This window comes from Chrysochloris asiatica, unplaced genomic scaffold (assembly GCF_000296735.1).
Source record: "Chrysochloris asiatica unplaced genomic scaffold, ChrAsi1.0 scaffold00168, whole genome shotgun sequence".
NCBI classification, from domain to species: domain Eukaryota; kingdom Metazoa; phylum Chordata; class Mammalia; order Afrosoricida; family Chrysochloridae; genus Chrysochloris; species Chrysochloris asiatica.
The window spans coordinates 6,750,401-6,759,361 of record NW_006408686.1 but is presented as its reverse complement, the minus strand read 5'-3'; positions in this window follow the sequence as shown (position 1 = coordinate 6,759,361).

Sequence of the window (8,961 nt, the reverse complement as noted above, 5' to 3'; positions counted from 1 at the left end):
ACAATACTGGAATGTAGCAGGTTGTTGTGAAGTGCTATCCAGTTGGTTCCAACCTGTAGCGACCCTGTATAAGATTTCTAAGGAACAAACAGCTGGTGAGCTTGAACTGCCAACCTTGCAGTTCAAACTGACTTTGCAGTTCAGCATTAACCTACAGTGCCACACACGGACTCCATATTGGAATATGTTGTTATTGTTGTTGTTAAGTGCTGTCGATTCAATTCCGACTCATAGTGACCCTGTATAGGGTTTCCAAGGAGCAGCTGGTGAGCTTGAACCACTGACCTTGCAGTTCAAACGGCTTTGCAGTCTGGCGCATTAACCCACAGCGCCACATCAGGACTCCTATACAGCAGCTGCTTAATAACTACTTGTTCAAGAGGTGGGAAAAAAGGTTGTGGGAAAATTACAGCATCTTTTAATTCCATATTTCCACAAAGTTTTTGAAGCCCCCTTGTAGACCAATCTCTTATTTTTATTTGGCTGAAAATTGAGCCATGGGAGTGAGTTCCACCAATCTGACCAATAAGCCTGCTCTTTTTTTTTTTTAAAATGATTTTGCGTTTTTGTTCCACATTTTTTCCCCACACCATTCAGGACCCTCTGATGGGATCCCTTTCAGAGCAGTGGGTAGTGGTACAAGGCTCCATTTAGTTGTGCGGAACTTTAATGTAGAAATAGATAAGACATTACAACTGAGAGCCGATAAAAGCTTCACAGAACATCACTTAGCCTTGCAGTCTTTGGCAAACTCTGAAATTTCCATAATCTATTTCACTTGAGTTGATTGTTATGCCTCACAGTGTGTGGGAATCCTGCAACTCTAGAAGACACAGGAAGGTTGGAATAAGTATGCTGTCAAGTCCAGGGAAGGCCGAGACCAGCCCTGAAATTGGCTTGGGTTTCCCCCAAATTGCATGGGCTTCTATGCTTCTCATTATTTTTTATACTTCTGCAGTTTCCCCAAGAAGAGTGGGGGAACTGGGAGACCCTGGTCAGGCCTCAGAATCTTCACTGTGTTGAAAAACACAGCCCCACCCAGCTGGCTGTGACCTCCTCCAGACTCACACCCTACCTATGGGTGTGCCTTCTGCTCTGTGGACTTTGGAAGCCCCTCACCTCCCTCTTCCAAGCAAAGTAGTCTTAATGACTGAGCAGCCCACAGGGTTAGTTAAACAAGTGACTTGGGGCTTCCACCTACCTAGGTGACTCAGGAAACAGCCCCGGATCATAGGAGTAGGCGTGTGGGCCTAGTGGAGCTTGTAGCTCCAGACATTGTTTTGGACTCTCCGTGGAACAGAAGGACTTGGATTTCCTTCCCTTGGGCTCCCTAGAAATCGCTTTAGGCCTGAAAGATCATATTCTCAACATGGGAGGGAAAGGCTTGGAACCCTTAGGGCTTCAAAATCGAATCCAGAAGTGAGTTTAGTGAATAACTCATTTGCTCCTTCCCTGTCTCCCTCACCCATGCCAGGTGTGACTAATGGATTCTGGTATTCTCTTAGCTGAGCCTTCCGGGCCTCAGCTCAGCACTCTGAATTTTCATCAGTCAACTCATGGTTGGTGAAAACTCCTTACCATCCTGGACACCGGGGCTTCCTAGAGTTCTGGGAGAAACTGGCATCCAGTGAAAGAGGTATTTTGAGGTGATTGTCCACCCCTCTCTCGAGAAGTGTAACAGTGAGTGGGTCCCTACCACCTCTGAACCTACAGCTCTTACTTGTCGTATGGTCTGTCATGAGGGTTACATATGACTGCAGATGTCAAGTTTCCTAAAGAAAGTGTAGAGCCCAGCAAGGGAGCCTCCTTTATGAGACACGTGATCTGCTTCAGCCCATCCACCTGTTTCTTTGTTTCTCCTTAGGAGTGGGTGGTTCTCCTCTGCACCCACCCACCTCCATTGCTCCACTCCTGGTCTTCCTGCAGAAATGACAAACCCACCTGCACTTTGGGTCTAACAGAAAGCTTCCCTCCACCCACTTGGATGAGAGCTGTCTCTCCTTTCCTAGCTTAGTCATAGAGAAAAAAGATACATGTTTTAGATTTTTCAAGAAAATAAGCTATTTTTTGGGAATCCCTTTCAAATAATTCTACTGCAGTAAGATGATGTGGCACTGTAGCATCAGCACTGGACTTCGAACCACAAGGTTGGCAGTTCAAAGCCACCAGCTGCTCCTCAGAAACCCTGTACAGGGTTGCTATGAGTCAAAACCAACTTGACAGCACTTAACAACAACAAGGAAGATCGTGAGAGCCTTGGTGTGGCGCTGTAGGGTAAACACTGGACTACTAACTGAGAGGTTAGCAGTTCAAACCCACCAGACACTCTTCAGAAACGCTGTACTCATAAGGTCCAACTTGCTATCAGGCCTGATTGTGAGTATTGAAAATTTAAAAATAGACGTTTTGTAACAAAAGGAGGGGAGTGGCTGATCTTGCAGTCCAGGAGCGGAGGACCCTGGGACCATCAAGGGAGAAGAGTAGAGTGCAGGACCCTACCCAGAGAAGCAGTGACGCCAGAGATGGAGGTAGAGATGTTGACATGGAGAGATGGAGCGGCTGGGGACTCTGGACTCAGCGAGGGAGAGGGGCTGTGTGTTGACGGCCAGGGGGTAGGCTTGCGAGGTGTATACCCTTTGGTTGTTTGATGATGCATGCAGGCAATTGTAATCATTGCAATGAAGTGAAATAAGATAGGATGAATGTTAAGTTAATGTTCTCCCATGTAAACTATCACATAATTCACAATAATAGCTTAAAACAAAAAACCTTTTATTGTGAATTGGGTGAAGGTTTACAGAGCAGATCATCAGTTTTACATTCAACATTGCTTCATTACAATGATTGCATTCCTCCACGTACAAACAGTTAACAGCACTTAACCTGTATTCCCCTTAGTTATTGCATTCCTCCCTAGGTCTCCCACTAGCTTCACCTTTCCTCTGCTAACCTCCCTCTTGTATATTGCCTGCCCTGTCACCTATATCCTAAGCTGTACTTGTTTACAGCTATCAAAAGTATTTTAATGATAAAAGTGATCACATTGCCCACAGTTCAGCGTCCTGGTGTAGCGCTGTGAGTTCATGCGCTGGATTGCAAGGTTGGTGGTTCAAGCTCACCGACTGCTCCTCAGAAACCCTATACCAGGGTGGCTATGACTTGGAGCCTACTCGACGGCACTTAACAATCACAACAACAACATCACCTATGCTGACATGTCTGCCCTCTAACCTCTGAATAATTTCCCCTCCACCCTCCCTCGTAACCATCATAGATTTTCTTTTATCAAGAAAACCTTTTCTTAGCTTTTTACATTGGTCCAATACATTTGTCTGTTTGTAATTGACTAATTTCATTCAGCATAATGTCCTCCAGGTTTGGCCACATTATGAGGTGTTTCACAGATTCATTGTGATTCTTCAACGTTACACAGTATTCCATTGTGTGTATGTGCCAAAGTTTGCTTAGCTATTCTGTTGATGGGCATTTAGGCTGTCTCCATCTTTTCGATGTGTGTCTTGTAGACACATATTGAAGGAACTTGTTTTCTTTTCTATTCTTCTCTGTCTCTTGACTGGTGCGTTTAACCCATTTACGTTCAGTGTAATTATCTATAGGTATGAATTGATTGCTGTCATTTTGCTGTTTGCTTTTAGAGATGCTGTTGGTTTCTTAGGTCCACATCATTTTCTGTGATAAATTCATTTTGTTTGTGAGTATTCATTTCATTTTTGTTGCATTAATATTTACCAAATCTTTCAATTTTCCTTTCTTAAAATTTTGATGTATCGGTGTATTAAATTTCTTTGTGGTTACCCTATAATTTATTCATCCTTTCCTCCCTCCCCCCACATTTAAAACAGTCTGTTTTACCTTGAAACCTATTGACTTCCTTGATATTTAGAAGTTCAGTATCTACACTATTCCCTCTTTTTGCTTTGTAGTTGACTGTATTATACATTGATATCTCTGGTTCCCTATTTTCAATCTTGTAGGTTTGCTTCATTTTAAATACTTCTATGTCTGGATTTGAACTACAAGGTCAGTGGTTCAAGCTCACCAGTCGCTCCTTGAAAACCCTATTCAGGGTCGCTATGAGTCGGAACCGACTCGACAGCACTTAACAACAACAACAATGTTTGGATTGAGTTCTAGGTGGTGTTGTCATGTATGGTGATCGCAGGTTGCTGTCTGCTGTTATTGGTTCTCAGTCCAAAGAACACCCTTTAGCATTTTTTGTAAAGTTACTCTGGTTGTTACAAATTTCATTCATTTCTGTTTATTAGGAAACACCCTAATTTTGCCATCATATTTGAGGGAAAGCTTTGCTGGGGACATGATTCTTGGTTGGCAATCTTTTTCTCTCAGACTTTTGTATATGTCAGCTCATTGTCTGCATGGTTTCTGCTGAGAAATCAGAGCTTAGTCTTATTGGTTCTCCTTTGTAGGTAACTGGTTCCCAAGCTACTCTCAGGATTCTTTCTGTCTCTTTGGTTTGGGAAAGTTTTGATTATGATATATCTTGGTGATTTTCTTTGGGGATCTCTTCTGTTTGGGATTTGTTCAGCTTCTTATATGGTTATCTTCTCGTCTTTCATGATGTTTAGGGAAGTGTTCCTCCCAACAGCTCTTCAACAATTTTCTCTTTGCTTTTTATTGTCTCTTTCTGTTTTGGAATGCCTACCACCCATAAATTTTTCCTTTTATGGAGTCCTGGTGTGGCACTGTGGGTTAATGCGCCAGACTGCAAAGCTGTTTGAACTACAAAGTCAGTGGTTCAAGCTCACCACCAGGGCCACTATGGGTCAGAACCGACTCGATGGCACTTAACAACACAACAACATAATTCATAGGCTTTCTTTGGATTTTTCATTTCTTTTTTCTGATTGTTCTAGCATACTAGTATTGAGAGATGCATCTTCAAGCTCAGTAATTCAGACTTCAGTTGATTCAAATCTGCTCCTTTGTCTTTTCAATGTATTGTCCATTTCTGAAATCCTAGAATTAATCTTCTGGATTTATGATTGCAGGTTTTGTGTTGTTTCAGAATTTGCAATTTAATTGTGGCTGTTTGTTCTTGTGTTTTCCTGAATTCTGTAACATTTTTTCTGTGTTCTCTGCTTTGCTCAATCTTTCTGTCCGTTGAAGGCACCTAAATATCATTCTTTTGAATTCTTGTTCAGTTAGGTAATTAAATCTGCATTTTCATCATTTGTTTGAGCCATTTCCTCTTGTTTTCTTTGTGTGAGGTAAAATTGTCTGTTGTCTCTGGAGCATTGTGGGGTTGTTGTATTTGTATTTAACTCATGTTTGTGTGTTGATGTGTTCTTAGACTCTAACCAACTGCCTCCTGTGAGTGTAGTTACAGAATGGACATGTGGACACTGTTCTTGTTCACCATCGTGCAGCTCATTTTACGGTGGGATTCACTGCTGTTGGCTGCTGTCTGTCGCTGGTCAGGTGGTCTAGGAACTGGCATTGGCTCTTGCCCAGTAGGTGGAACTGCAAAGGGTACAGTTGTGGCTGGGCAGTGTGAGTACAGTTGCTGTTTCCCGTCAGGTGAGAAAAAGAGAACCCCTCCCCCCCATATGTAAGAAAGCAAAACAAAATAAACATACAAGGAAACAATGAAAAGAGAAAACAACAGAGGAAGTAAAGAATACTAGGTAGCAACCAAAAATTAAGAATATAGCAACTATCAAGACAAAAACAGGACAGGGAAATGGGGCTCTGGCTTTTAGGTGCCATTGAGTTGGTTCCGACCTACACTGACCCTATGAACAACAGAACGCAACACCGCACCATCATGTGCCGTCCTCACGATTGCTGCTAGGCTTGAGCCCGTTGTGGCTGCCACTGTGCCAATCCATCTCGTTGGGCGGGGCAGGGGGGCCTCCCTCTTTTTTTGTTGTCCCTCCACTTTACCAAGCATGATGTCCTTCTCCAGGAACTTGTCCCTCCTGAGAATATGTCTGAATTATGAGAGATGAAGTCTGGCCACTTTGGCTCCTAAGGAGTATTCTGGTCATACTTCTTGCAACCTAGGTTTGTTTGGTCTTTTAGTGACCATCCATGGTAGCTTTATATTCTTCTCCAACACCTTAGCTCAGATGCATCAATTCTTCTATGGTCTTCCTTACTCATTACCCAACTTTCACATGCATATGAGACTATTGAAAAATACCATGACTTGGGCCAGGCACACTTTAATCCTCAAATGGACATCTTTTCTCTTGAACACTTTAAAAGAGGTCTTGTGCAACAGATTTGCCTAATGCAGTATGTTGTTTGATTTCTTGACTGCTGCTTCCATGAGTGTGGATGGTGGATCCAAGCAAAATGAAGTCTTTGACAACTGAAATTTTTTCTCCATTGTTCATGATGTTACTTATTGGTCCAGTTGTGAGGGTCTTTGTTTTCTTCACACTGAGGTACAAGCCATACTGAAGGCTGTGGTCTTTGATCTTCATCAGTAAATAGTTTAAGTCCTCTTTGCTTTCGGCAAGCCAAGGTTGTGTCATCTGCATGTCACAGATTGTGAATGAGCCTTCCTCCGATTCTAATGCCATGTTGTTCTTCATATAATCCAGCTTCTCGGATTATTTGCTCAGCATATAGATAGAATAAGTATGGTGAAAGAATACAACCCTGGCACACACCTTTCCTGATTTTAAACCATTCAGTGTCCCTTTGTTCTGTTTGAACAATTGCCTCTTGGTCTATGTACAGGTTCCTTATGAGCATGATTAAATGTTCCGGAATACTCATTCTCTACAGTGTTGTCCGTAGCTTGTCATGAGCCACATAGTCAAAAGGCTTTGCATAGTCAATACAGTACAGGTAAACATCTTTCTGGTATTCTCTACTTTCTGCCATGATCCATTTAACGTCAGCAATGTGGGATAGTCTTCATCCCACATCCTCGTCTGAATTTGGCTTGAACCCCTGACAATTCCCCGTCAATGTAATTTTGCAGCCATTTTTTCATTATCTTTAGCAAAATTTTACTTGCATGTGACATTAATGATATTGTCTAATGATTTCTGCATTCCATTGGACTACCTGTCTTTGGAATGGGCATAAATATAGATCTATTCCAAAGTAGGCCAAGTAGCTGTCTTCCAAATGTCTTGGCATGGATGAATAATAAGTGCTTCCAGTGCTACATCAGTTTGTTGAAAGATTTCTATTTGTATTCCATCAATTCCCAGAGGCTCGTTCTTTGCTAATGCCTTCATTCTCTCTTGATCATATGTTACCTCTTAAAATGGTTGAACATTGACCATTTCTTTTTGGTACAGTTACTCTTGGGCACTCCGTCCATCTTCTTTGATGCTTCCTTTATCAGTCAATAGTTTGTCCAAAGTATGCTTCAATATTGCTTAAATTTTTTCCTGAGTTCTTTCAGCTTGAGAAATGCTGAACATGTTCTACCCTTTTCGTTTTCTAACTCCAGATCTTTGCACATTTCATTATAATATTTGACTTTGTCCTTTTGAGTTGACCTTTGAAATTTTCGTTCAGCTCTTTTACCTTCTCATTTCTTCCATTTACTTTAGCATCTCTTTGCTGGAGAGCAAGGTTCAGAGTTTCTTCTGACATCCATTTTGGCCTTTTCTTTCTTCCTTGTATTCTTCATGACCTTTTGCTTTCTTCCTGTATGATTTTTTTGATGTCATCTCACAGCTTTTCTGGGTTTTGGTCATTAGTGTCTAATGCATCAAATCTGCTCTTTAGATGATCTCTGAATTCAGGTGGGATATGTTCAAGGTCATTTTGGCTCTTGTGGATTTGTTTTAATTTTCTTTGGCTTCAGCCTGGACTTGCCTATGAGCGATTGATGGTCTGTTCCACAGTCTGCCCCTAGCCTTGTTTTAGCTGATGATATGGAACTTTTCCCTCTCTTTCCACAGATGTAGTCAGTTTGATTGCTGTGTATTCCATCTGGTGAAGGTCCATGTGTATAGTTGTCTTTTATGTTGCTTTGAAAAGGTACTTGCAATGAAGAAGTTATTGGTCTATAGTTGCCAAAATCATTTCTATCACCAAGGCCATATTTTCCAACTACTGATCTTTCCTCTTTGTTTCCAACCTTTGCATTCCAATTGCCAGTAATTATTAATAGACCTTGATTGCATGTTTGATCAATTTCAGAACTGGTAGAATTCTTCAATTTCATCATTCCTGGCTTTATGGGTTGGTGAGTAAATTTGAACGATAGTGGTATTGAATGATATTCTTTATAGGCATATGGATATTATCCTATCATGGACAGCATTATACTTCAAGATAGATCTTGAAATGTTCTTTTTGATGATGACTATGACAGTGTTCCTCTTCCATTTGTTATCCCCTGTATAGTAAACCATGTCATCATCAGATTCAAAATGGCCAATACCAGCCCATTTCAGATCATTAACGTCTAGGATAGCCACATCTGTGCATTCCATTTCATTTGAACAAATTCCTATTTTCCTAGATTCATACTTCATACAGTCCATATTTCAGTTATTAATGAATGTTTGCAACTGTTTCTCCTAATTTTGAGTTGTGCGCCATCAGCAAATGAAGGTCCGTAAGCTTTACTGAATTCATATCATCATGGTCAACTCTATTTTGAGGAGGCAGCTCTTCCCCAGTTGTATTTTGAGTGCCTTTCAACCTGAGGGGCTCATCTTCCTGAGCTGTAACTGATGATATTCTGGTGCTATTCATCATGTTCCAGTATTCAGTATTTTGGTTTCACTGCTGTTCATAAGGTTTTCAATGGCTAAACATTCAGAAGTAGTCCAGCTCTCCTTCCAAGTCTGGTTTAGTCTGGAAGCTCAGCTGAAATCTATCTATCATAGGTGACCCTGCCAGCAGTCACAATACAGGTGGTGTAGCTTCCAGCAACACACATGCCACCGCAGTGCAACAAACTGACAGATGAGAGGTGAAATAAAATGGAGCTCTGGTAGC